At 50.4% G+C, this 17,652-nt stretch overlaps 74 non-coding genes and 1 pseudogene across 74 annotated transcripts in view; all 75 read left to right on the forward strand.

Moving 5' to 3' along the window:
- Nucleotides 1-62: 62 nt before the first annotated feature.
- Nucleotides 63-181, forward strand: LOC146769794 (5S ribosomal RNA). The gene has a single exon (XR_014975872.1). It is a non-coding gene; the product is annotated as a 5S ribosomal RNA (ribosomal RNA).
- A 348-nt stretch (nt 182-529) lies between these two features.
- On the forward strand, nt 530-648 carry LOC146769795 (5S ribosomal RNA). The gene has a single exon (XR_014975873.1). It is a non-coding gene; the product is annotated as a 5S ribosomal RNA (ribosomal RNA).
- Nucleotides 649-763: 115 nt separating this feature from the next.
- LOC146769796 (5S ribosomal RNA) lies at nt 764-882 on the forward strand. Its single transcript, XR_014975874.1, has one exon. It is a non-coding gene; the product is annotated as a 5S ribosomal RNA (ribosomal RNA).
- A 115-nt stretch (nt 883-997) lies between these two features.
- Nucleotides 998-1,117, forward strand: LOC146769797 (5S ribosomal RNA). Its single transcript, XR_014976104.1, has one exon. It is a non-coding gene; the product is annotated as a 5S ribosomal RNA (ribosomal RNA).
- Nucleotides 1,118-1,232: 115 nt separating this feature from the next.
- Nucleotides 1,233-1,351, forward strand: LOC146769798 (5S ribosomal RNA). The gene has a single exon (XR_014975875.1). It is a non-coding gene; the product is annotated as a 5S ribosomal RNA (ribosomal RNA).
- A 115-nt stretch (nt 1,352-1,466) lies between these two features.
- LOC146769799 (5S ribosomal RNA) lies at nt 1,467-1,585 on the forward strand. The gene has a single exon (XR_014975876.1). It is a non-coding gene; the product is annotated as a 5S ribosomal RNA (ribosomal RNA).
- A 115-nt stretch (nt 1,586-1,700) lies between these two features.
- LOC146769800 (5S ribosomal RNA) lies at nt 1,701-1,819 on the forward strand. Its single transcript, XR_014975877.1, has one exon. It is a non-coding gene; the product is annotated as a 5S ribosomal RNA (ribosomal RNA).
- Nucleotides 1,820-1,934: 115 nt separating this feature from the next.
- On the forward strand, nt 1,935-2,053 carry LOC146769801 (5S ribosomal RNA). The gene has a single exon (XR_014975878.1). It is a non-coding gene; the product is annotated as a 5S ribosomal RNA (ribosomal RNA).
- Nucleotides 2,054-2,168: 115 nt separating this feature from the next.
- Nucleotides 2,169-2,287, forward strand: LOC146769802 (5S ribosomal RNA). Its single transcript, XR_014975880.1, has one exon. It is a non-coding gene; the product is annotated as a 5S ribosomal RNA (ribosomal RNA).
- Nucleotides 2,288-2,402: 115 nt separating this feature from the next.
- LOC146769803 (5S ribosomal RNA) lies at nt 2,403-2,521 on the forward strand. The gene has a single exon (XR_014975881.1). It is a non-coding gene; the product is annotated as a 5S ribosomal RNA (ribosomal RNA).
- A 115-nt stretch (nt 2,522-2,636) lies between these two features.
- Nucleotides 2,637-2,755, forward strand: LOC146769804 (5S ribosomal RNA). The gene has a single exon (XR_014975882.1). It is a non-coding gene; the product is annotated as a 5S ribosomal RNA (ribosomal RNA).
- Nucleotides 2,756-2,870: 115 nt separating this feature from the next.
- LOC146769805 (5S ribosomal RNA) lies at nt 2,871-2,989 on the forward strand. Its single transcript, XR_014975883.1, has one exon. It is a non-coding gene; the product is annotated as a 5S ribosomal RNA (ribosomal RNA).
- A 115-nt stretch (nt 2,990-3,104) lies between these two features.
- Nucleotides 3,105-3,223, forward strand: LOC146769806 (5S ribosomal RNA). Its single transcript, XR_014975884.1, has one exon. It is a non-coding gene; the product is annotated as a 5S ribosomal RNA (ribosomal RNA).
- A 115-nt stretch (nt 3,224-3,338) lies between these two features.
- On the forward strand, nt 3,339-3,457 carry LOC146769807 (5S ribosomal RNA). The gene has a single exon (XR_014975885.1). It is a non-coding gene; the product is annotated as a 5S ribosomal RNA (ribosomal RNA).
- A 115-nt stretch (nt 3,458-3,572) lies between these two features.
- On the forward strand, nt 3,573-3,691 carry LOC146769808 (5S ribosomal RNA). Its single transcript, XR_014975886.1, has one exon. It is a non-coding gene; the product is annotated as a 5S ribosomal RNA (ribosomal RNA).
- A 115-nt stretch (nt 3,692-3,806) lies between these two features.
- On the forward strand, nt 3,807-3,925 carry LOC146769809 (5S ribosomal RNA). Its single transcript, XR_014975887.1, has one exon. It is a non-coding gene; the product is annotated as a 5S ribosomal RNA (ribosomal RNA).
- Nucleotides 3,926-4,040: 115 nt separating this feature from the next.
- LOC146769810 (5S ribosomal RNA) lies at nt 4,041-4,159 on the forward strand. Its single transcript, XR_014975888.1, has one exon. It is a non-coding gene; the product is annotated as a 5S ribosomal RNA (ribosomal RNA).
- Nucleotides 4,160-4,274: 115 nt separating this feature from the next.
- On the forward strand, nt 4,275-4,393 carry LOC146769811 (5S ribosomal RNA). The gene has a single exon (XR_014975889.1). It is a non-coding gene; the product is annotated as a 5S ribosomal RNA (ribosomal RNA).
- A 115-nt stretch (nt 4,394-4,508) lies between these two features.
- On the forward strand, nt 4,509-4,627 carry LOC146769812 (5S ribosomal RNA). Its single transcript, XR_014975891.1, has one exon. It is a non-coding gene; the product is annotated as a 5S ribosomal RNA (ribosomal RNA).
- A 115-nt stretch (nt 4,628-4,742) lies between these two features.
- LOC146769813 (5S ribosomal RNA) lies at nt 4,743-4,861 on the forward strand. The gene has a single exon (XR_014975892.1). It is a non-coding gene; the product is annotated as a 5S ribosomal RNA (ribosomal RNA).
- Nucleotides 4,862-4,976: 115 nt separating this feature from the next.
- Nucleotides 4,977-5,095, forward strand: LOC146769814 (5S ribosomal RNA). The gene has a single exon (XR_014975893.1). It is a non-coding gene; the product is annotated as a 5S ribosomal RNA (ribosomal RNA).
- A 115-nt stretch (nt 5,096-5,210) lies between these two features.
- Nucleotides 5,211-5,329, forward strand: LOC146769815 (5S ribosomal RNA). Its single transcript, XR_014975894.1, has one exon. It is a non-coding gene; the product is annotated as a 5S ribosomal RNA (ribosomal RNA).
- A 115-nt stretch (nt 5,330-5,444) lies between these two features.
- On the forward strand, nt 5,445-5,563 carry LOC146769816 (5S ribosomal RNA). The gene has a single exon (XR_014975895.1). It is a non-coding gene; the product is annotated as a 5S ribosomal RNA (ribosomal RNA).
- Nucleotides 5,564-5,678: 115 nt separating this feature from the next.
- LOC146769817 (5S ribosomal RNA) lies at nt 5,679-5,797 on the forward strand. Its single transcript, XR_014975896.1, has one exon. It is a non-coding gene; the product is annotated as a 5S ribosomal RNA (ribosomal RNA).
- Nucleotides 5,798-5,912: 115 nt separating this feature from the next.
- Nucleotides 5,913-6,031, forward strand: LOC146769818 (5S ribosomal RNA). The gene has a single exon (XR_014975897.1). It is a non-coding gene; the product is annotated as a 5S ribosomal RNA (ribosomal RNA).
- A 115-nt stretch (nt 6,032-6,146) lies between these two features.
- LOC146769819 (5S ribosomal RNA) lies at nt 6,147-6,265 on the forward strand. Its single transcript, XR_014976087.1, has one exon. It is a non-coding gene; the product is annotated as a 5S ribosomal RNA (ribosomal RNA).
- A 115-nt stretch (nt 6,266-6,380) lies between these two features.
- Nucleotides 6,381-6,499, forward strand: LOC146769820 (5S ribosomal RNA). Its single transcript, XR_014975898.1, has one exon. It is a non-coding gene; the product is annotated as a 5S ribosomal RNA (ribosomal RNA).
- Nucleotides 6,500-6,614: 115 nt separating this feature from the next.
- On the forward strand, nt 6,615-6,733 carry LOC146769821 (5S ribosomal RNA). The gene has a single exon (XR_014975899.1). It is a non-coding gene; the product is annotated as a 5S ribosomal RNA (ribosomal RNA).
- Nucleotides 6,734-6,848: 115 nt separating this feature from the next.
- Nucleotides 6,849-6,967, forward strand: LOC146769822 (5S ribosomal RNA). Its single transcript, XR_014975900.1, has one exon. It is a non-coding gene; the product is annotated as a 5S ribosomal RNA (ribosomal RNA).
- Nucleotides 6,968-7,082: 115 nt separating this feature from the next.
- Nucleotides 7,083-7,201, forward strand: LOC146769823 (5S ribosomal RNA). The gene has a single exon (XR_014975902.1). It is a non-coding gene; the product is annotated as a 5S ribosomal RNA (ribosomal RNA).
- Nucleotides 7,202-7,316: 115 nt separating this feature from the next.
- On the forward strand, nt 7,317-7,435 carry LOC146769824 (5S ribosomal RNA). Its single transcript, XR_014975903.1, has one exon. It is a non-coding gene; the product is annotated as a 5S ribosomal RNA (ribosomal RNA).
- A 115-nt stretch (nt 7,436-7,550) lies between these two features.
- Nucleotides 7,551-7,669, forward strand: LOC146769825 (5S ribosomal RNA). The gene has a single exon (XR_014976097.1). It is a non-coding gene; the product is annotated as a 5S ribosomal RNA (ribosomal RNA).
- A 115-nt stretch (nt 7,670-7,784) lies between these two features.
- Nucleotides 7,785-7,903, forward strand: LOC146769826 (5S ribosomal RNA). The gene has a single exon (XR_014975904.1). It is a non-coding gene; the product is annotated as a 5S ribosomal RNA (ribosomal RNA).
- A 115-nt stretch (nt 7,904-8,018) lies between these two features.
- LOC146769827 (5S ribosomal RNA) lies at nt 8,019-8,137 on the forward strand. The gene has a single exon (XR_014975905.1). It is a non-coding gene; the product is annotated as a 5S ribosomal RNA (ribosomal RNA).
- Nucleotides 8,138-8,252: 115 nt separating this feature from the next.
- On the forward strand, nt 8,253-8,371 carry LOC146769828 (5S ribosomal RNA). Its single transcript, XR_014975906.1, has one exon. It is a non-coding gene; the product is annotated as a 5S ribosomal RNA (ribosomal RNA).
- Nucleotides 8,372-8,486: 115 nt separating this feature from the next.
- On the forward strand, nt 8,487-8,605 carry LOC146769829 (5S ribosomal RNA). The gene has a single exon (XR_014975907.1). It is a non-coding gene; the product is annotated as a 5S ribosomal RNA (ribosomal RNA).
- Nucleotides 8,606-8,720: 115 nt separating this feature from the next.
- On the forward strand, nt 8,721-8,839 carry LOC146769830 (5S ribosomal RNA). The gene has a single exon (XR_014975908.1). It is a non-coding gene; the product is annotated as a 5S ribosomal RNA (ribosomal RNA).
- Nucleotides 8,840-8,954: 115 nt separating this feature from the next.
- Nucleotides 8,955-9,073, forward strand: LOC146769831 (5S ribosomal RNA). Its single transcript, XR_014975909.1, has one exon. It is a non-coding gene; the product is annotated as a 5S ribosomal RNA (ribosomal RNA).
- Nucleotides 9,074-9,188: 115 nt separating this feature from the next.
- LOC146769832 (5S ribosomal RNA) lies at nt 9,189-9,307 on the forward strand. Its single transcript, XR_014975910.1, has one exon. It is a non-coding gene; the product is annotated as a 5S ribosomal RNA (ribosomal RNA).
- A 115-nt stretch (nt 9,308-9,422) lies between these two features.
- On the forward strand, nt 9,423-9,541 carry LOC146769833 (5S ribosomal RNA). The gene has a single exon (XR_014975911.1). It is a non-coding gene; the product is annotated as a 5S ribosomal RNA (ribosomal RNA).
- A 115-nt stretch (nt 9,542-9,656) lies between these two features.
- On the forward strand, nt 9,657-9,775 carry LOC146769834 (5S ribosomal RNA). Its single transcript, XR_014975913.1, has one exon. It is a non-coding gene; the product is annotated as a 5S ribosomal RNA (ribosomal RNA).
- A 115-nt stretch (nt 9,776-9,890) lies between these two features.
- On the forward strand, nt 9,891-10,009 carry LOC146769835 (5S ribosomal RNA). Its single transcript, XR_014975914.1, has one exon. It is a non-coding gene; the product is annotated as a 5S ribosomal RNA (ribosomal RNA).
- Nucleotides 10,010-10,124: 115 nt separating this feature from the next.
- Nucleotides 10,125-10,243, forward strand: LOC146769836 (5S ribosomal RNA). The gene has a single exon (XR_014975915.1). It is a non-coding gene; the product is annotated as a 5S ribosomal RNA (ribosomal RNA).
- Nucleotides 10,244-10,358: 115 nt separating this feature from the next.
- On the forward strand, nt 10,359-10,477 carry LOC146769837 (5S ribosomal RNA). Its single transcript, XR_014975916.1, has one exon. It is a non-coding gene; the product is annotated as a 5S ribosomal RNA (ribosomal RNA).
- Nucleotides 10,478-10,592: 115 nt separating this feature from the next.
- On the forward strand, nt 10,593-10,711 carry LOC146769838 (5S ribosomal RNA). The gene has a single exon (XR_014975917.1). It is a non-coding gene; the product is annotated as a 5S ribosomal RNA (ribosomal RNA).
- Nucleotides 10,712-10,826: 115 nt separating this feature from the next.
- LOC146769839 (5S ribosomal RNA) lies at nt 10,827-10,945 on the forward strand. The gene has a single exon (XR_014975918.1). It is a non-coding gene; the product is annotated as a 5S ribosomal RNA (ribosomal RNA).
- A 115-nt stretch (nt 10,946-11,060) lies between these two features.
- Nucleotides 11,061-11,179, forward strand: LOC146769840 (5S ribosomal RNA). The gene has a single exon (XR_014975919.1). It is a non-coding gene; the product is annotated as a 5S ribosomal RNA (ribosomal RNA).
- A 115-nt stretch (nt 11,180-11,294) lies between these two features.
- On the forward strand, nt 11,295-11,413 carry LOC146769841 (5S ribosomal RNA). Its single transcript, XR_014975920.1, has one exon. It is a non-coding gene; the product is annotated as a 5S ribosomal RNA (ribosomal RNA).
- Nucleotides 11,414-11,528: 115 nt separating this feature from the next.
- LOC146769842 (5S ribosomal RNA) lies at nt 11,529-11,647 on the forward strand. Its single transcript, XR_014975921.1, has one exon. It is a non-coding gene; the product is annotated as a 5S ribosomal RNA (ribosomal RNA).
- A 115-nt stretch (nt 11,648-11,762) lies between these two features.
- On the forward strand, nt 11,763-11,881 carry LOC146769843 (5S ribosomal RNA). The gene has a single exon (XR_014975922.1). It is a non-coding gene; the product is annotated as a 5S ribosomal RNA (ribosomal RNA).
- Nucleotides 11,882-11,996: 115 nt separating this feature from the next.
- LOC146769844 (5S ribosomal RNA) lies at nt 11,997-12,115 on the forward strand. Its single transcript, XR_014975924.1, has one exon. It is a non-coding gene; the product is annotated as a 5S ribosomal RNA (ribosomal RNA).
- A 115-nt stretch (nt 12,116-12,230) lies between these two features.
- On the forward strand, nt 12,231-12,349 carry LOC146769845 (5S ribosomal RNA). Its single transcript, XR_014975925.1, has one exon. It is a non-coding gene; the product is annotated as a 5S ribosomal RNA (ribosomal RNA).
- A 115-nt stretch (nt 12,350-12,464) lies between these two features.
- On the forward strand, nt 12,465-12,583 carry LOC146769846 (5S ribosomal RNA). The gene has a single exon (XR_014975926.1). It is a non-coding gene; the product is annotated as a 5S ribosomal RNA (ribosomal RNA).
- A 115-nt stretch (nt 12,584-12,698) lies between these two features.
- LOC146769847 (5S ribosomal RNA) lies at nt 12,699-12,817 on the forward strand. The gene has a single exon (XR_014975927.1). It is a non-coding gene; the product is annotated as a 5S ribosomal RNA (ribosomal RNA).
- A 115-nt stretch (nt 12,818-12,932) lies between these two features.
- Nucleotides 12,933-13,051, forward strand: LOC146769848 (5S ribosomal RNA). Its single transcript, XR_014975928.1, has one exon. It is a non-coding gene; the product is annotated as a 5S ribosomal RNA (ribosomal RNA).
- A 115-nt stretch (nt 13,052-13,166) lies between these two features.
- LOC146769849 (5S ribosomal RNA) lies at nt 13,167-13,285 on the forward strand. The gene has a single exon (XR_014975929.1). It is a non-coding gene; the product is annotated as a 5S ribosomal RNA (ribosomal RNA).
- A 115-nt stretch (nt 13,286-13,400) lies between these two features.
- Nucleotides 13,401-13,519, forward strand: LOC146769850 (5S ribosomal RNA). The gene has a single exon (XR_014975930.1). It is a non-coding gene; the product is annotated as a 5S ribosomal RNA (ribosomal RNA).
- Nucleotides 13,520-13,634: 115 nt separating this feature from the next.
- On the forward strand, nt 13,635-13,753 carry LOC146769851 (5S ribosomal RNA). The gene has a single exon (XR_014975931.1). It is a non-coding gene; the product is annotated as a 5S ribosomal RNA (ribosomal RNA).
- A 115-nt stretch (nt 13,754-13,868) lies between these two features.
- On the forward strand, nt 13,869-13,987 carry LOC146769852 (5S ribosomal RNA). The gene has a single exon (XR_014975932.1). It is a non-coding gene; the product is annotated as a 5S ribosomal RNA (ribosomal RNA).
- Nucleotides 13,988-14,102: 115 nt separating this feature from the next.
- LOC146769853 (5S ribosomal RNA) lies at nt 14,103-14,221 on the forward strand. Its single transcript, XR_014975933.1, has one exon. It is a non-coding gene; the product is annotated as a 5S ribosomal RNA (ribosomal RNA).
- Nucleotides 14,222-14,336: 115 nt separating this feature from the next.
- LOC146769854 (5S ribosomal RNA) lies at nt 14,337-14,455 on the forward strand. Its single transcript, XR_014975935.1, has one exon. It is a non-coding gene; the product is annotated as a 5S ribosomal RNA (ribosomal RNA).
- Nucleotides 14,456-14,570: 115 nt separating this feature from the next.
- LOC146769855 (5S ribosomal RNA) lies at nt 14,571-14,689 on the forward strand. The gene has a single exon (XR_014975936.1). It is a non-coding gene; the product is annotated as a 5S ribosomal RNA (ribosomal RNA).
- A 115-nt stretch (nt 14,690-14,804) lies between these two features.
- LOC146769856 (5S ribosomal RNA) lies at nt 14,805-14,923 on the forward strand. The gene has a single exon (XR_014975937.1). It is a non-coding gene; the product is annotated as a 5S ribosomal RNA (ribosomal RNA).
- Nucleotides 14,924-15,038: 115 nt separating this feature from the next.
- Nucleotides 15,039-15,157, forward strand: LOC146769857 (5S ribosomal RNA). Its single transcript, XR_014975938.1, has one exon. It is a non-coding gene; the product is annotated as a 5S ribosomal RNA (ribosomal RNA).
- A 115-nt stretch (nt 15,158-15,272) lies between these two features.
- LOC146769858 (5S ribosomal RNA) lies at nt 15,273-15,381 on the forward strand (annotated as a pseudogene).
- A 115-nt stretch (nt 15,382-15,496) lies between these two features.
- Nucleotides 15,497-15,615, forward strand: LOC146769859 (5S ribosomal RNA). The gene has a single exon (XR_014975939.1). It is a non-coding gene; the product is annotated as a 5S ribosomal RNA (ribosomal RNA).
- A 115-nt stretch (nt 15,616-15,730) lies between these two features.
- On the forward strand, nt 15,731-15,849 carry LOC146769860 (5S ribosomal RNA). Its single transcript, XR_014975940.1, has one exon. It is a non-coding gene; the product is annotated as a 5S ribosomal RNA (ribosomal RNA).
- A 115-nt stretch (nt 15,850-15,964) lies between these two features.
- On the forward strand, nt 15,965-16,083 carry LOC146769861 (5S ribosomal RNA). Its single transcript, XR_014976080.1, has one exon. It is a non-coding gene; the product is annotated as a 5S ribosomal RNA (ribosomal RNA).
- A 115-nt stretch (nt 16,084-16,198) lies between these two features.
- On the forward strand, nt 16,199-16,317 carry LOC146769862 (5S ribosomal RNA). Its single transcript, XR_014975941.1, has one exon. It is a non-coding gene; the product is annotated as a 5S ribosomal RNA (ribosomal RNA).
- Nucleotides 16,318-16,432: 115 nt separating this feature from the next.
- On the forward strand, nt 16,433-16,551 carry LOC146769863 (5S ribosomal RNA). The gene has a single exon (XR_014976075.1). It is a non-coding gene; the product is annotated as a 5S ribosomal RNA (ribosomal RNA).
- Nucleotides 16,552-16,666: 115 nt separating this feature from the next.
- Nucleotides 16,667-16,785, forward strand: LOC146769864 (5S ribosomal RNA). Its single transcript, XR_014975942.1, has one exon. It is a non-coding gene; the product is annotated as a 5S ribosomal RNA (ribosomal RNA).
- A 115-nt stretch (nt 16,786-16,900) lies between these two features.
- Nucleotides 16,901-17,019, forward strand: LOC146769865 (5S ribosomal RNA). Its single transcript, XR_014975943.1, has one exon. It is a non-coding gene; the product is annotated as a 5S ribosomal RNA (ribosomal RNA).
- A 115-nt stretch (nt 17,020-17,134) lies between these two features.
- LOC146769866 (5S ribosomal RNA) lies at nt 17,135-17,253 on the forward strand. Its single transcript, XR_014976076.1, has one exon. It is a non-coding gene; the product is annotated as a 5S ribosomal RNA (ribosomal RNA).
- Nucleotides 17,254-17,368: 115 nt separating this feature from the next.
- On the forward strand, nt 17,369-17,487 carry LOC146769867 (5S ribosomal RNA). The gene has a single exon (XR_014975944.1). It is a non-coding gene; the product is annotated as a 5S ribosomal RNA (ribosomal RNA).
- A 115-nt stretch (nt 17,488-17,602) lies between these two features.
- The window catches only part of LOC146769868 (5S ribosomal RNA), a 119-nt gene continuing 69 nt past the window's right edge, over nt 17,603-17,652 (forward strand). The window contains exon 1 of the ribosomal RNA XR_014975946.1: nt 17,603-17,652. This exon is cut by the window's right edge and continues 69 nt beyond it. This is a non-coding gene — a ribosomal RNA (5S ribosomal RNA).

Consider the following 17,652-nt stretch of genomic DNA (forward strand, 5'->3'; position numbering starts at 1 on the left):
TCCTAGGCTAGCCCTGAAGACGAATGAGTAAAGCCAAGAGCTCCAAAGTCAGAAGTGCTAGGGCCTACGGCCATACCACCCTGAAAGCACCTGATCTCGTCTGATCTCAGAAGTTAAGCAGGGTCGGGCCTGGTTAGTACCTGGATGGGAGACCGCCTGGGAATACCAGGTGCTGTAGGCTTTTTGGTATTTTTTTTCTTTCGCTTTAGGTGAATGAGGGTGGTTTGTCTCGTTTCCTAGGCTAGCCCTGAAGACGAATGAGTAAAGCCAAGAGCTCCAAAGTCAGAAGTGCTAGGGCCTACGGCCATACCACCCCTGAAAGCACAGGTGCCGTAGGCTTTTTGGTATTTTTTTTTTCTTTCGCTTTAGGTGAATGAGGGTGGTTTGTCTCGTTCCCCCTAGGTGCTGTAGGCTTTTTGGTATTTTTTTTCTTTCGCTTTAGGTGAATGAGGGTGGTTTGTCTCGTTTCCTAGGCTAGCCCTGAAGACGAATGAGTAAAGCCAAGAGCTCCAAAGTCAGAAGTGCTAGGGCCTACGGCCATACCACCCTGAAAGCACCTGATCTCGTCTGATCTCAGAAGTTAAGCAGGGTCGGGCCTGGTTAGTACCTGGATGGGAGACCGCCTGGGAATACCAGGTGCTGTAGGCTTTTTGGTATTTTTTTTCTTTCGCTTTAGGTGAATGAGGGTGGTTTGTCTCGTTTCCTAGGCTAGCCCTGAAGACGAATGAGTAAAGCCAAGAGCTCCAAAGTCAGAAGTGCTAGGGCCTACGGCCATACCACCCTGAAAGCACCTGATCTCGTCTGATCTCAGAAGTTAAGCAGGGTCGGGCCTGGTTAGTACCTGGATGGGAGACCGCCTGGGAATACCAGGTGCTGTAGGCTTTTTGGTATTTTTTTTCTTTCGCTTTAGGTGAATGAGGGTGGTTTGTCTCGTTTCCTAGGCTAGCCCTGAAGACGAATGAGTAAAGCCAAGAGCTCCAAAGTCAGAAGTGCTAGGGCCTACGGCCATACCACCCTGAAAGCACCTGATCTCGTCTGATCTCAGAAGTTAAGCAGGGTCGGGCCTGGTTAGTACCTGGATGGAGAGACCGCCTGGGAATACCAGGTGCTGTAGGCTTTTTGGTATTTTTTTTCTTTCGCTTTAGGTGAATGAGGGTGGTTTGTCTCGTTTCCTAGGCTAGCCCTGAAGACGAATGAGTAAAGCCAAGAGCTCCAAAGTCAGAAGTGCTAGGGCCTACGGCCATACCACCCTGAAAGCACCTGATCTCGTCTGATCTCAGAAGTTAAGCAGGGTCGGGCCTGGTTAGTACCTGGATGGGAGACCGCCTGGGAATACCAGGTGCTGTAGGCTTTTTGGTATTTTTTTTCTTTCGCTTTAGGTGAATGAGGGTGGTTTGTCTCGTTTCCTAGGCTAGCCCTGAAGACGAATGAGTAAAGCCAAGAGCTCCAAAGTCAGAAGTGCTAGGGCCTACGGCCATACCACCCTGAAAGCACCTGATCTCGTCTGATCTCAGAAGTTAAGCAGGGTCGGGCCTGGTTAGTACCTGGATGGGAGACCGCCTGGGAATACCAGGTGCTGTAGGCTTTTTGGTATTTTTTTTCTTTCGCTTTAGGTGAATGAGGGTGGTTTGTCTCGTTTCCTAGGCTAGCCCTGAAGACGAATGAGTAAAGCCAAGAGCTCCAAAGTCAGAAGTGCTAGGGCCTACGGCCATACCACCCTGAAAGCACCTGATCTCGTCTGATCTCAGAAGTTAAGCAGGGTCGGGCCTGGTTAGTACCTGGATGGGAGACCGCCTGGGAATACCAGGTGCTGTAGGCTTTTTGGTATTTTTTTTCTTTCGCTTTAGGTGAATGAGGGTGGTTTGTCTCGTTTCCTAGGCTAGCCCTGAAGACGAATGAGTAAAGCCAAGAGCTCCAAAGTCAGAAGTGCTAGGGCCTACGGCCATACCACCCTGAAAGCACCTGATCTCGTCTGATCTCAGAAGTTAAGCAGGGTCGGGCCTGGTTAGTACCTGGATGGGAGACCGCCTGGGAATACCAGGTGCTGTAGGCTTTTTGGTATTTTTTTTCTTTCGCTTTAGGTGAATGAGGGTGGTTTGTCTCGTTTCCTAGGCTAGCCCTGAAGACGAATGAGTAAAGCCAAGAGCTCCAAAGTCAGAAGTGCTAGGGCCTACGGCCATACCACCCTGAAAGCACCTGATCTCGTCTGATCTCAGAAGTTAAGCAGGGTCGGGCCTGGTTAGTACCTGGATGGGAGACCGCCTGGGAATACCAGGTGCTGTAGGCTTTTTGGTATTTTTTTTCTTTCGCTTTAGGTGAATGAGGGTGGTTTGTCTCGTTTCCTAGGCTAGCCCTGAAGACGAATGAGTAAAGCCAAGAGCTCCAAAGTCAGAAGTGCTAGGGCCTACGGCCATACCACCCTGAAAGCACCTGATCTCGTCTGATCTCAGAAGTTAAGCAGGGTCGGGCCTGGTTAGTACCTGGATGGGAGACCGCCTGGGAATACCAGGTGCTGTAGGCTTTTTGGTATTTTTTTTCTTTCGCTTTAGGTGAATGAGGGTGGTTTGTCTCGTTTCCTAGGCTAGCCCTGAAGACGAATGAGTAAAGCCAAGAGCTCCAAAGTCAGAAGTGCTAGGGCCTACGGCCATACCACCCTGAAAGCACCTGATCTCGTCTGATCTCAGAAGTTAAGCAGGGTCGGGCCTGGTTAGTACCTGGATGGGAGACCGCCTGGGAATACCAGGTGCTGTAGGCTTTTTGGTATTTTTTTTCTTTCGCTTTAGGTGAATGAGGGTGGTTTGTCTCGTTTCCTAGGCTAGCCCTGAAGACGAATGAGTAAAGCCAAGAGCTCCAAAGTCAGAAGTGCTAGGGCCTACGGCCATACCACCCTGAAAGCACCTGATCTCGTCTGATCTCAGAAGTTAAGCAGGGTCGGGCCTGGTTAGTACCTGGATGGGAGACCGCCTGGGAATACCAGGTGCTGTAGGCTTTTTGGTATTTTTTTTCTTTCGCTTTAGGTGAATGAGGGTGGTTTGTCTCGTTTCCTAGGCTAGCCCTGAAGACGAATGAGTAAAGCCAAGAGCTCCAAAGTCAGAAGTGCTAGGGCCTACGGCCATACCACCCTGAAAGCACCTGATCTCGTCTGATCTCAGAAGTTAAGCAGGGTCGGGCCTGGTTAGTACCTGGATGGGAGACCGCCTGGGAATACCAGGTGCTGTAGGCTTTTTGGTATTTTTTTTCTTTCGCTTTAGGTGAATGAGGGTGGTTTGTCTCGTTTCCTAGGCTAGCCCTGAAGACGAATGAGTAAAGCCAAGAGCTCCAAAGTCAGAAGTGCTAGGGCCTACGGCCATACCACCCTGAAAGCACCTGATCTCGTCTGATCTCAGAAGTTAAGCAGGGTCGGGCCTGGTTAGTACCTGGATGGGAGACCGCCTGGGAATACCAGGTGCTGTAGGCTTTTTGGTATTTTTTTTCTTTCGCTTTAGGTGAATGAGGGTGGTTTGTCTCGTTTCCTAGGCTAGCCCTGAAGACGAATGAGTAAAGCCAAGAGCTCCAAAGTCAGAAGTGCTAGGGCCTACGGCCATACCACCCTGAAAGCACCTGATCTCGTCTGATCTCAGAAGTTAAGCAGGGTCGGGCCTGGTTAGTACCTGGATGGGAGACCGCCTGGGAATACCAGGTGCTGTAGGCTTTTTGGTATTTTTTTTCTTTCGCTTTAGGTGAATGAGGGTGGTTTGTCTCGTTTCCTAGGCTAGCCCTGAAGACGAATGAGTAAAGCCAAGAGCTCCAAAGTCAGAAGTGCTAGGGCCTACGGCCATACCACCCTGAAAGCACCTGATCTCGTCTGATCTCAGAAGTTAAGCAGGGTCGGGCCTGGTTAGTACCTGGATGGGAGACCGCCTGGGAATACCAGGTGCTGTAGGCTTTTTGGTATTTTTTTTCTTTCGCTTTAGGTGAATGAGGGTGGTTTGTCTCGTTTCCTAGGCTAGCCCTGAAGACGAATGAGTAAAGCCAAGAGCTCCAAAGTCAGAAGTGCTAGGGCCTACGGCCATACCACCCTGAAAGCACCTGATCTCGTCTGATCTCAGAAGTTAAGCAGGGTCGGGCCTGGTTAGTACCTGGATGGGAGACCGCCTGGGAATACCAGGTGCTGTAGGCTTTTTGGTATTTTTTTTCTTTCGCTTTAGGTGAATGAGGGTGGTTTGTCTCGTTTCCTAGGCTAGCCCTGAAGACGAATGAGTAAAGCCAAGAGCTCCAAAGTCAGAAGTGCTAGGGCCTACGGCCATACCACCCTGAAAGCACCTGATCTCGTCTGATCTCAGAAGTTAAGCAGGGTCGGGCCTGGTTAGTACCTGGATGGGAGACCGCCTGGGAATACCAGGTGCTGTAGGCTTTTTGGTATTTTTTTTCTTTCGCTTTAGGTGAATGAGGGTGGTTTGTCTCGTTTCCTAGGCTAGCCCTGAAGACGAATGAGTAAAGCCAAGAGCTCCAAAGTCAGAAGTGCTAGGGCCTACGGCCATACCACCCTGAAAGCACCTGATCTCGTCTGATCTCAGAAGTTAAGCAGGGTCGGGCCTGGTTAGTACCTGGATGGGAGACCGCCTGGGAATACCAGGTGCTGTAGGCTTTTTGGTATTTTTTTTCTTTCGCTTTAGGTGAATGAGGGTGGTTTGTCTCGTTTCCTAGGCTAGCCCTGAAGACGAATGAGTAAAGCCAAGAGCTCCAAAGTCAGAAGTGCTAGGGCCTACGGCCATACCACCCTGAAAGCACCTGATCTCGTCTGATCTCAGAAGTTAAGCAGGGTCGGGCCTGGTTAGTACCTGGATGGGAGACCGCCTGGGAATACCAGGTGCTGTAGGCTTTTTGGTATTTTTTTTCTTTCGCTTTAGGTGAATGAGGGTGGTTTGTCTCGTTTCCTAGGCTAGCCCTGAAGACGAATGAGTAAAGCCAAGAGCTCCAAAGTCAGAAGTGCTAGGGCCTACGGCCATACCACCCTGAAAGCACCTGATCTCGTCTGATCTCAGAAGTTAAGCAGGGTCGGGCCTGGTTAGTACCTGGATGGGAGACCGCCTGGGAATACCAGGTGCTGTAGGCTTTTTGGTATTTTTTTTCTTTCGCTTTAGGTGAATGAGGGTGGTTTGTCTCGTTTCCTAGGCTAGCCCTGAAGACGAATGAGTAAAGCCAAGAGCTCCAAAGTCAGAAGTGCTAGGGCCTACGGCCATACCACCCTGAAAGCACCTGATCTCGTCTGATCTCAGAAGTTAAGCAGGGTCGGGCCTGGTTAGTACCTGGATGGGAGACCGCCTGGGAATACCAGGTGCTGTAGGCTTTTTGGTATTTTTTTTCTTTCGCTTTAGGTGAATGAGGGTGGTTTGTCTCGTTTCCTAGGCTAGCCCTGAAGACGAATGAGTAAAGCCAAGAGCTCCAAAGTCAGAAGTGCTAGGGCCTACGGCCATACCACCCTGAAAGCACCTGATCTCGTCTGATCTCAGAAGTTAAGCAGGGTCGGGCCTGGTTAGTACCTGGATGGGAGACCGCCTGGGAATACCAGGTGCTGTAGGCTTTTTGGTATTTTTTTTCTTTCGCTTTAGGTGAATGAGGGTGGTTTGTCTCGTTTCCTAGGCTAGCCCTGAAGACGAATGAGTAAAGCCAAGAGCTCCAAAGTCAGAAGTGCTAGGGCCTACGGCCATACCACCCTGAAAGCACCTGATCTCGTCTGATCTCAGAAGTTAAGCAGGGTCGGGCCTGGTTAGTACCTGGATGGGAGACCGCCTGGGAATACCAGGTGCTGTAGGCTTTTTGGTATTTTTTTTCTTTCGCTTTAGGTGAATGAGGGTGGTTTGTCTCGTTTCCTAGGCTAGCCCTGAAGACGAATGAGTAAAGCCAAGAGCTCCAAAGTCAGAAGTGCTAGGGCCTACGGCCATACCACCCTGAAAGCACCTGATCTCGTCTGATCTCAGAAGTTAAGCAGGGTCGGGCCTGGTTAGTACCTGGATGGGAGACCGCCTGGGAATACCAGGTGCTGTAGGCTTTTTGGTATTTTTTTTCTTTCGCTTTAGGTGAATGAGGGTGGTTTGTCTCGTTTCCTAGGCTAGCCCTGAAGACGAATGAGTAAAGCCAAGAGCTCCAAAGTCAGAAGTGCTAGGGCCTACGGCCATACCACCCTGAAAGCACCTGATCTCGTCTGTTCTCAGAAGTTAAGCAGGGTCGGGCCTGGTTAGTACCTGGATGGGAGACCGCCTGGGAATACCAGGTGCTGTAGGCTCTTTGGTATTTTTTTTCTTTCGCTTTAGGTGAATGAGGGTGGTTTGTCTCGTTTCCTAGGCTAGCCCTGAAGACGAATGAGTAAAGCCAAGAGCTCCAAAGTCAGAAGTGCTAGGGCCTACGGCCATACCACCCTGAAAGCACCTGATCTCGTCTGATCTCAGAAGTTAAGCAGGGTCGGGCCTGGTTAGTACCTGGATGGGAGACCGCCTGGGAATACCAGGTGCTGTAGGCTTTTTGGTATTTTTTTTCTTTCGCTTTAGGTGAATGAGGGTGGTTTGTCTCGTTTCCTAGGCTAGCCCTGAAGACGAATGAGTAAAGCCAAGAGCTCCAAAGTCAGAACTGCTAGGGCCTACGGCCATACCACCCTGAAAGCACCTGATCTCGTCTGATCTCAGAAGTTAAGCAGGGTCGGGCCTGGTTAGTACCTGGATGGGAGACCGCCTGGGAATACCAGGTGCTGTAGGCTTTTTGGTATTTTTTTTCTTTCGCTTTAGGTGAATGAGGGTGGTTTGTCTCGTTTCCTAGGCTAGCCCTGAAGACGAATGAGTAAAGCCAAGAGCTCCAAAGTCAGAAGTGCTAGGGCCTACGGCCATACCACCCTGAAAGCACCTGATCTCGTCTGATCTCAGAAGTTAAGCAGGGTCGGGCCTGGTTAGTACCTGGATGGGAGACCGCCTGGGAATACCAGGTGCTGTAGGCTTTTTGGTATTTTTTTTCTTTCGCTTTAGGTGAATGAGGGTGGTTTGTCTCGTTTCCTAGGCTAGCCCTGAAGACGAATGAGTAAAGCCAAGAGCTCCAAAGTCAGAAGTGCTAGGGCCTACGGCCATACCACCCTGAAAGCACCTGATCTCGTCTGATCTCAGAAGTTAAGCAGGGTCGGGCCTGGTTAGTACCTGGATGGGAGACCGCCTGGGAATACCAGGTGCTGTAGGCTTTTTGGTATTTTTTTTCTTTCGCTTTAGGTGAATGAGGGTGGTTTGTCTCGTTTCCTAGGCTAGCCCTGAAGACGAATGAGTAAAGCCAAGAGCTCCAAAGTCAGAAGTGCTAGGGCCTACGGCCATACCACCCTGAAAGCACCTGATCTCGTCTGATCTCAGAAGTTAAGCAGGGTCGGGCCTGGTTAGTACCTGGATGGGAGACCGCCTGGGAATACCAGGTGCTGTAGGCTTTTTGGTATTTTTTTTCTTTCGCTTTAGGTGAATGAGGGTGGTTTGTCTCGTTTCCTAGGCTAGCCCTGAAGACGAATGAGTAAAGCCAAGAGCTCCAAAGTCAGAAGTGCTAGGGCCTACGGCCATACCACCCTGAAAGCACCTGATCTCGTCTGATCACAGAAGTTAAGCAGGGTCGGGCCTGGTTAGTACCTGGATGGGAGACCGCCTGGGAATACCAGGTGCTGTAGGCTTTTTGGTATTTTTTTTCTTTCGCTTTAGGTGAATGAGGGTGGTTTGTCTCGTTTCCTAGGCTAGCCCTGAAGACGAATGAGTAAAGCCAAGAGCTCCAAAGTCAGAAGTGCTAGGGCCTACGGCCATACCACCCTGAAAGCACCTGATCTCGTCTGATCTCAGAAGTTAAGCAGGGTCGGGCCTGGTTAGTACCTGGATGGGAGACCGCCTGGGAATACCAGGTGCTGTAGGCTTTTTGGTATTTTTTTTCTTTCGCTTTAGGTGAATGAGGGTGGTTTGTCTCGTTTCCTAGGCTAGCCCTGAAGACGAATGAGTAAAGCCAAGAGCTCCAAAGTCAGAAGTGCTAGGGCCTACGGCCATACCACCCTGAAAGCACCTGATCTCGTCTGATCTCAGAAGTTAAGCAGGGTCGGGCCTGGTTAGTACCTGGATGGGAGACCGCCTGGGAATACCAGGTGCTGTAGGCTTTTTGGTATTTTTTTTCTTTCGCTTTAGGTGAATGAGGGTGGTTTGTCTCGTTTCCTAGGCTAGCCCTGAAGACGAATGAGTAAAGCCAAGAGCTCCAAAGTCAGAAGTGCTAGGGCCTACGGCCATACCACCCTGAAAGCACCTGATCTCGTCTGATCTCAGAAGTTAAGCAGGGTCGGGCCTGGTTAGTACCTGGATGGGAGACCGCCTGGGAATACCAGGTGCTGTAGGCTTTTTGGTATTTTTTTTCTTTCGCTTTAGGTGAATGAGGGTGGTTTGTCTCGTTTCCTAGGCTAGCCCTGAAGACGAATGAGTAAAGCCAAGAGCTCCAAAGTCAGAAGTGCTAGGGCCTACGGCCATACCACCCTGAAAGCACCTGATCTCGTCTGATCTCAGAAGTTAAGCAGGGTCGGGCCTGGTTAGTACCTGGATGGGAGACCGCCTGGGAATACCAGGTGCTGTAGGCTTTTTGGTATTTTTTTTCTTTCGCTTTAGGTGAATGAGGGTGGTTTGTCTCGTTTCCTAGGCTAGCCCTGAAGACGAATGAGTAAAGCCAAGAGCTCCAAAGTCAGAAGTGCTAGGGCCTACGGCCATACCACCCTGAAAGCACCTGATCTCGTCTGATCTCAGAAGTTAAGCAGGGTCGGGCCTGGTTAGTACCTGGATGGGAGACCGCCTGGGAATACCAGGTGCTGTAGGCTTTTTGGTATTTTTTTTCTTTCGCTTTAGGTGAATGAGGGTGGTTTGTCTCGTTTCCTAGGCTAGCCCTGAAGACGAATGAGTAAAGCCAAGAGCTCCAAAGTCAGAAGTGCTAGGGCCTACGGCCATACCACCCTGAAAGCACCTGATCTCGTCTGATCTCAGAAGTTAAGCAGGGTCGGGCCTGGTTAGTACCTGGATGGGAGACCGCCTGGGAATACCAGGTGCTGTAGGCTTTTTGGTATTTTTTTTCTTTCGCTTTAGGTGAATGAGGGTGGTTTGTCTCGTTTCCTAGGCTAGCCCTGAAGACGAATGAGTAAAGCCAAGAGCTCCAAAGTCAGAAGTGCTAGGGCCTACGGCCATACCACCCTGAAAGCACCTGATCTCGTCTGATCTCAGAAGTTAAGCAGGGTCGGGCCTGGTTAGTACCTGGATGGGAGACCGCCTGGGAATACCAGGTGCTGTAGGCTTTTTGGTATTTTTTTTCTTTCGCTTTAGGTGAATGAGGGTGGTTTGTCTCGTTTCCTAGGCTAGCCCTGAAGACGAATGAGTAAAGCCAAGAGCTCCAAAGTCAGAAGTGCTAGGGCCTACGGCCATACCACCCTGAAAGCACCTGATCTCGTCTGATCTCAGAAGTTAAGCAGGGTCGGGCCTGGTTAGTACCTGGATGGGAGACCGCCTGGGAATACCAGGTGCTGTAGGCTTTTTGGTATTTTTTTTCTTTCGCTTTAGGTGAATGAGGGTGGTTTGTCTCGTTTCCTAGGCTAGCCCTGAAGACGAATGAGTAAAGCCAAGAGCTCCAAAGTCAGAAGTGCTAGGGCCTACGGCCATACCACCCTGAAAGCACCTGATCTCGTCTGATCTCAGAAGTTAAGCAGGGTCGGGCCTGGTTAGTACCTGGATGGGAGACCGCCTGGGAATACCAGGTGCTGTAGGCTTTTTGGTATTTTTTTTCTTTCGCTTTAGGTGAATGAGGGTGGTTTGTCTCGTTTCCTAGGCTAGCCCTGAAGACGAATGAGTAAAGCCAAGAGCTCCAAAGTCAGAAGTGCTAGGGCCTACGGCCATACCACCCTGAAAGCACCTGATCTCGTCTGATCTCAGAAGTTAAGCAGGGTCGGGCCTGGTTAGTACCTGGATGGGAGACCGCCTGGGAATACCAGGTGCTGTAGGCTTTTTGGTATTTTTTTTCTTTCGCTTTAGGTGAATGAGGGTGGTTTGTCTCGTTTCCTAGGCTAGCCCTGAAGACGAATGAGTAAAGCCAAGAGCTCCAAAGTCAGAAGTGCTAGGGCCTACGGCCATACCACCCTGAAAGCACCTGATCTCGTCTGATCTCAGAAGTTAAGCAGGGTCGGGCCTGGTTAGTACCTGGATGGGAGACCGCCTGGGAATACCAGGTGCTGTAGGCTTTTTGGTATTTTTTTTCTTTCGCTTTAGGTGAATGAGGGTGGTTTGTCTCGTTTCCTAGGCTAGCCCTGAAGACGAATGAGTAAAGCCAAGAGCTCCAAAGTCAGAAGTGCTAGGGCCTACGGCCATACCACCCTGAAAGCACCTGATCTCGTCTGATCTCAGAAGTTAAGCAGGGTCGGGCCTGGTTAGTACCTGGATGGGAGACCGCCTGGGAATACCAGGTGCTGTAGGCTTTTTGGTATTTTTTTTCTTTCGCTTTAGGTGAATGAGGGTGGTTTGTCTCGTTTCCTAGGCTAGCCCTGAAGACGAATGAGTAAAGCCAAGAGCTCCAAAGTCAGAAGTGCTAGGGCCTACGGCCATACCACCCTGAAAGCACCTGATCTCGTCTGATCTCAGAAGTTAAGCAGGGTCGGGCCTGGTTAGTACCTGGATGGGAGACCGCCTGGGAATACCAGGTGCTGTAGGCTTTTTGGTATTTTTTTTCTTTCGCTTTAGGTGAATGAGGGTGGTTTGTCTCGTTTCCTAGGCTAGCCCTGAAGACGAATGAGTAAAGCCAAGAGCTCCAAAGTCAGAAGTGCTAGGGCCTACGGCCATACCACCCTGAAAGCACCTGATCTCGTCTGATCTCAGAAGTTAAGCAGGGTCGGGCCTGGTTAGTACCTGGATGGGAGACCGCCTGGGAATACCAGGTGCTGTAGGCTTTTTGGTATTTTTTTTCTTTCGCTTTAGGTGAATGAGGGTGGTTTGTCTCGTTTCCTAGGCTAGCCCTGAAGACGAATGAGTAAAGCCAAGAGCTCCAAAGTCAGAAGTGCTAGGGCCTACGGCCATACCACCCTGAAAGCACCTGATCTCGTCTGATCTCAGAAGTTAAGCAGGGTCGGGCCTGGTTAGTACCTGGATGGGAGACCGCCTGGGAATACCAGGTGCTGTAGGCTTTTTGGTATTTTTTTTCTTTCGCTTTAGGTGAATGAGGGTGGTTTGTCTCGTTTCCTAGGCTAGCCCTGAAGACGAATGAGTAAAGCCAAGAGCTCCAAAGTCAGAAGTGCTAGGGCCTACGGCCATACCACCCTGAAAGCACCTGATCTCGTCTGATCTCAGAAGTTAAGCAGGGTCGGGCCTGGTTAGTACCTGGATGGGAGACCGCCTGGGAATACCAGGTGCTGTAGGCTTTTTGGTATTTTTTTTCTTTCGCTTTAGGTGAATGAGGGTGGTTTGTCTCGTTTCCTAGGCTAGCCCTGAAGACGAATGAGTAAAGCCAAGAGCTCCAAAGTCAGAAGTGCTAGGGCCTACGGCCATACCACCCTGAAAGCACCTGATCTCGTCTGATCTCAGAAGTTAAGCAGGGTCGGGCCTGGTTAGTACCTGGATGGGAGACCGCCTGGGAATACCAGGTGCTGTAGGCTTTTTGGTATTTTTTTTCTTTCGCTTTAGGTGAATGAGGGTGGTTTGTCTCGTTTCCTAGGCTAGCCCTGAAGACGAATGAGTAAAGCCAAGAGCTCCAAAGTCAGAAGTGCTAGGGCCTACGGCCATACCACCCTGAAAGCACCTGATCTCGTCTGATCTCAGAAGTTAAGCAGGGTCGGGCCTGGTTAGTACCTGGATGGGAGACCGCCTGGGAATACCAGGTGCTGTAGGCTTTTTGGTATTTTTTTTCTTTCGCTTTAGGTGAATGAGGGTGGTTTGTCTCGTTTCCTAGGCTAGCCCTGAAGACGAATGAGTAAAGCCAAGAGCTCCAAAGTCAGAAGTGCTAGGGCCTACGGCCATACCACCCTGAAAGCACCTGATCTCGTCTGATCTCAGAAGTTAAGCAGGGTCGGGCCTGGTTAGTACCTGGATGGGAGACCGCCTGGGAATACCAGGTGCTGTAGGCTTTTTGGTATTTTTTTTCTTTCGCTTTAGGTGAATGAGGGTGGTTTGTCTCGTTTCCTAGGCTAGCCCTGAAGACGAATGAGTAAAGCCAAGAGCTCCAAAGTCAGAAGTGCTAGGGCCTACGGCCATACCACCCTGAAAGCACCTGATCTCGTCTGATCTCAGAAGTTAAGCAGGGTCGGGCCTGGTTAGTACCTGGATGGGAGACCGCCTGGGAATACCAGGTGCTGTAGGCTTTTTGGTATTTTTTTTCTTTCGCTTTAGGTGAATGAGGGTGGTTTGTCTCGTTTCCTAGGCTAGCCCTGAAGACGAATGAGTAAAGCCAAGAGCTCCAAAGTCAGAAGTGCTAGGGCCTACGGCCATACCACCCTGAAAGCACCTGATCTCGTCTGATCTCAGAAGTTAAGCAGGGTCGGGCCTGGTTAGTACCTGGATGGGAGACCGCCTGGGAATACCAGGTGCTGTAGGCTTTTTGGTATTTTTTTTCTTTCGCTTTAGGTGAATGAGGGTGGTTTGTCTCGTTTCCTAGGCTAGCCCTGAAGACGAATGAGTAAAGCCAAGAGCTCCAAAGTCAGAAGTGCTAGGGCCTACGGCCATACCACCCTGAAAGCACCTGATCTCGTCTGATCTCAGAAGTTAAGCAGGGTCGGGCCTGGTTAGTACCTGGATGGGAGACCGCCTGGGAATACCAGGTGCTGTAGGCTTTTTGGTATTTTTTTTCTTTCGCTTTAGGTGAATGAGGGTGGTTTGTCTCGTTTCCTAGGCTAGCCCTGAAGACGAATGAGTAAAGCCAAGAGCTCCAAAGTCAGAAGTGCTAGGGCCTACGGCCATACCACCCTGAAAGCACCTGATCTCGTCTGATCTCAGAAGTTAAGCAGGGTCGGGCCTGGTTAGTACCTGGATGGGAGACCGCCTGGGAATACCAGGTGCTGTAGGCTTTTTGGTATTTTTTTTCTTTCGCTTTAGGTGAATGAGGGTGGTTTGTCTCGTTTCCTAGGCTAGCCCTGAAGACGAATGAGTAAAGCCAAGAGCTCCAAAGTCAGAAGTGCTAGGGCCTACGGCCATACCACCCTGAAAGCACCTGATCTCGTCTGATCTCAGAAGTTAAGCAGGGTCGGGCCTGGTTAGTACCTGGATGGGAGACCGCCTGGGAATACCAGGTGCTGTAGGCTTTTTGGTATTTTTTTTCTTTCGCTTTAGGTGAATGAGGGTGGTTTGTCTCGTTTCCTAGGCTAGCCCTGAAGACGAATGAGTAAAGCCAAGAGCTCCAAAGTCAGAAGTGCTAGGGCCTACGGCCATACCACCCTGAAAGCACCTGATCTCGTCTGATCTCAGAAGTTAAGCAGGGTCGGGCCTGGTTAGTACCTGGATGGGAGACCGCCTGGGAATACCAGGTGCTGTAGGCTTTTTGGTATTTTTTTTCTTTCACTTTAGGTGAATGAGGGTGGTTTGTCTCGTTTCCTAGGCTAGCCCTGAAGACGAATGAGTAAAGCCAAGAGCTCCAAAGTCAGAAGTGCTAGGGCCTACGGCCATACCACCCTGAAAGCACCTGATCTCGTCTGATCTCAGAAGTTAAGCAGGGTCGGGCCTGGTTAGTACCTGGATGGGAGACCGCCTGGGAATACCAGGTGCTGTAGGCTTTTTGGTATTTTTTTTCTTTCGCTTTAGGTGAATGAGGGTGGTTTGTCTCGTTTCCTAGGCTAGCCCTGAAGACGAATGAGTAAAGCCAAGAGCTCCAAAGTCAGAAGTGCTAGGGCCTACGGCCATACCACCCTGAAAGCACCTGATCTCGTCTGATCTCAGAAGTTAAGCAGGGTCGGGCCTGGTTAGTACCTGGATGGGAGACCGCCTGGGAATACCAGGTGCTGTAGGCTTTTTGGTATTTTTTTTCTTTCGCTTTAGGTGAATGAGGGTGGTTTGTCTCGTTTCCTAGGCTAGCCCTGAAGACGAATGAGTAAAGCCAAGAGCTCCAAAGTCAGAAGTGCTAGGGCCTACGGCCATACCACCCTGAAAGCACCTGATCTCGTCTGATCTCAGAAGTTAAGCAGGGTCGGGCCTGGTTAGTACCTGGATGGGAGACCGCCTGGGAATACCAGGTGCTGTAGGCTTTTTGGTATTTTTTTTCTTTCGCTTTAGGTGAATGAGGGTGGTTTGTCTCGTTTCCTAGGCTAGCCCTGAAGACGAATGAGTAAAGCCAAGAGCTCCAAAGTCAGAAGTGCTAGGGCCTACGGCCATACCACCCTGAAAGCACCTGATCTCGTCTGATCTCAGAAGTTAAGCAGGGTCGGGCCTGGTTAGTACCTGGATGGGAGACCGCCTGGGAATACCAGGTGCTGTAGGCTTTTTGGTATTTTTTTTCTTTCGCTTTAGGTGAATGAGGGTGGTTTGTCTCGTTTCCTAGGCTAGCCCTGAAGACGAATGAGTAAAGCCAAGAGCTCCAAAGTCAGAAGTGCTAGGGCCTACGGCCATACCACCCTGAAAGCACCTGATCTCGTCTGATCTCAGAAGTTAAGCAGGGTCGGGCCTGGTTAGTACCTGGATGGGAGACCGCCTGGGAATACCAGGTGCTGTAGGCTTTTTGGTATTTTTTTTCTTTCGCTTTAGGTGAATGAGGGTGGTTTGTCTCGTTTCCTAGGCTAGCCCTGAAGACGAATGAGTAAAGCCAAGAGCTCCAAAGTCAGAAGTGCTAGGGCCTACGGCCATACCACCCTGAAAGCACCTGATCTCGTCTGATCTCAGAAGTTAAGCAGGGTCGGGCCTGGTTAGTACCTGGATGGGAGACCGCCTGGGAATACCAGGTGCTGTAGGCTTTTTGGTATTTTTTTTCTTTCGCTTTAGGTGAATGAGGGTGGTTTGTCTCGTTTCCTAGGCTAGCCCTGAAGACGAATGAGTAAAGCCAAGAGCTCCAAAGTCAGAAGTGCTAGGGCCTACGGCCATACCACCCTGAAAGCACCTGATCTCGTCTGATCTCAGAAGTTAAGCAGGGTCGGGCCTGGTTAGTACCTGGATGGGAGACCGCCTGGGAATACCAGGTGCTGTAGGCTTTTTGGTATTTTTTTTCTTTCGCTTTAGGTGAATGAGGGTGGTTTGTCTCGTTTCCTAGGCTAGCCCTGAAGACGAATGAGTAAAGCCAAGAGCTCCAAAGTCAGAAGTGCTAGGGCCTACGGCCATACCACCCTGAAAGCGTCTGATCTCAGAAGTTAAGCAGGGTCGGGCCTGGTTAGTACCTGGATGGGAGACCGCCTGGGAATACCAGGTGCTGTAGGCTTTTTGGTATTTTTTTTCTTTCGCTTTAGGTGAATGAGGGTGGTTTGTCTCGTTTCCTAGGCTAGCCCTGAAGACGAATGAGTAAAGCCAAGAGCTCCAAAGTCAGAAGTGCTAGGGCCTACGGCCATACCACCCTGAAAGCACCTGATCTCGTCTGATCTCAGAAGTTAAGCAGGGTCGGGCCTGGTTAGTACCTGGATGGGAGACCGCCTGGGAATACCAGGTGCTGTAGGCTTTTTGGTATTTTTTTTCTTTCGCTTTAGGTGAATGAGGGTGGTTTGTCTCGTTTCCTAGGCTAGCCCTGAAGACGAATGAGTAAAGCCAAGAGCTCCAAAGTCAGAAGTGCTAGGGCCTACGGCCATACCACCCTGAAAGCACCTGATCTCGTCTGATCTCAGAAGTTAAGCAGGGTCGGGCCTGGTTAGTACCTGGATGGGAGACCGCCTGGGAATACCAGGTGCTGTAGGCTTTTTGGTATTTTTTTTCTTTCGCTTTAGGTGAATGAGGGTGGTTTGTCTCGTTTCCTAGGCTAGCCCTGAAGACGAATGAGTAAAGCCAAGAGCTCCAAAGTCAGAAGTGCTGGGGCCTACGGCAATACCACCCTGAAAGCACCTGATCTCGTCTGATCTCAGAAGTTAAGCAGGGTCGGGCCTGGTTAGTACCTGGATGGGAGACCGCCTGGGAATACCAGGTGCTGTAGGCTTTTTGGTATTTTTTTTCTTTCGCTTTAGGTGAATGAGGGTGGTTTGTCTCGTTTCCTAGGCTAGCCCTGAAGACGAATGAGTAAAGCCAAGAGCTCCAAAGTCAGAAGTGCTAGGGCCTACGGCCATACCACCCTGAAAGCACCTGATCTCGTCTGATCTCAGAAGTTAAGCAGGGTCGGGCCTGGTTAGTACCTGGATGGGAGACCGCCTGGGAATACCAGGTGCTGTAGGCTTTTTGGTATTTTTTTTCTTTCGCTTTAGGTGAATGAGGGTGGTTTGTCTCGTTTCCTAGGCTAGCCCTGAAGACGAATGAGTAAAGCCAAGAGCTCCAAAGTCAGAAGTGCTAGGGCCTACGGCCATACCACCCTGAAAGCACCTGATCTCGTCTGATCTCAGAAGTTAAGCAGGGATGGGCCTGGTTAGTACCTGGATGGGAGACCGCCTGGGAATACCAGGTGCTGTAGGCTTTTTGGTATTTTTTTTCTTTCGCTTTAGGTGAATGAGGGTGGTTTGTCTCGTTTCCTAGGCTAGCCCTGAAGACGAATGAGTAAAGCCAAGAGCTCCAAAGTCAGAAGTGCTAGGGCCTACGGCCATACCACCCTGAAAGCACCTGATCTCGTCTGATCTCAGAAGTTAAGCAGGGTCGGGCCTGGTTAGTACCTGGATGGGAGACCGCCTGGGAATACCAGGTGCTGTAGGCTTTTTGGTATTTTTTTTCTTTCGCTTTAGGTGAATGAGGGTGGTTTGTCTCGTTTCCTAGGCTAGCCCTGAAGACGAATGAGTAAAGCCAAGAGCTCCAAAGTCAGAAGTGCTAGGGCCTACGGCCATACCACCCTGAAAGCACCTGATCTCGTCTGATCTCAGAAGTTAAGCAGGGTCGGGCCTGGTTAGTACCTGGATGGGAGACCGCCTGGGAATACCAGGTGCTGTAGGCTTTTTGGTATTTTTTTTCTTTCGCTTTAGGTGAATGAGGGTGGTTTGTCTCGTTTCCTAGGCTAGCCCTGAAGACGAATGAGTAAAGCCAAGAGCTCCAAAGTCAGAAGTGCTAGGGCCTATGGCCATACCACCCTGAAAGCACCTGATCTCGTCTGATCTCAGAAGTTAAGCAGGGTCGGGCCTGGTTAGTACCTGGATGGGAGACCGCCTGGGAATACCAGGTGCTGTAGGCTTTTTGGTATTTTTTTTCTTTCGCTTTAGGTGAATGAGGGTGGTTTGTCTCGTTTCCTAGGCTAGCCCTGAAGACGAATGAGTAAAGCCAAGAGCTCCAAAGTCAGAAGTGCTAGGGCCTACGGCCATACCACCCTGAAAGCACCTGATCTCGTCTGATCTCAGAAGTTAAGCAGGGTCGGGCCTGGTTAGTACCTGGATGGGAGACCGCCTGGGAATACCAGGTGCTGTAGGCTTTTTGGTATTTTTTTTCTTTCGCTTTAGGTGAATGAGGGTGGTTTGTCTCGTTTCCTAGGCTAGCCCTGAAGACGAATGAGTAAAGCCAAGAGCTCCAAAGTCAGAAGTGCTAGGGCCTACGGCCATACCACCCTGAAAGCACCTGATCTCGTCTGATCTCAGAA

Source organism: Triturus cristatus, unplaced genomic scaffold, assembly GCF_964204655.1.
Source record: "Triturus cristatus unplaced genomic scaffold, aTriCri1.1 SCAFFOLD_749, whole genome shotgun sequence".
In the NCBI taxonomy this organism is placed as follows: domain Eukaryota; kingdom Metazoa; phylum Chordata; class Amphibia; order Caudata; family Salamandridae; genus Triturus; species Triturus cristatus.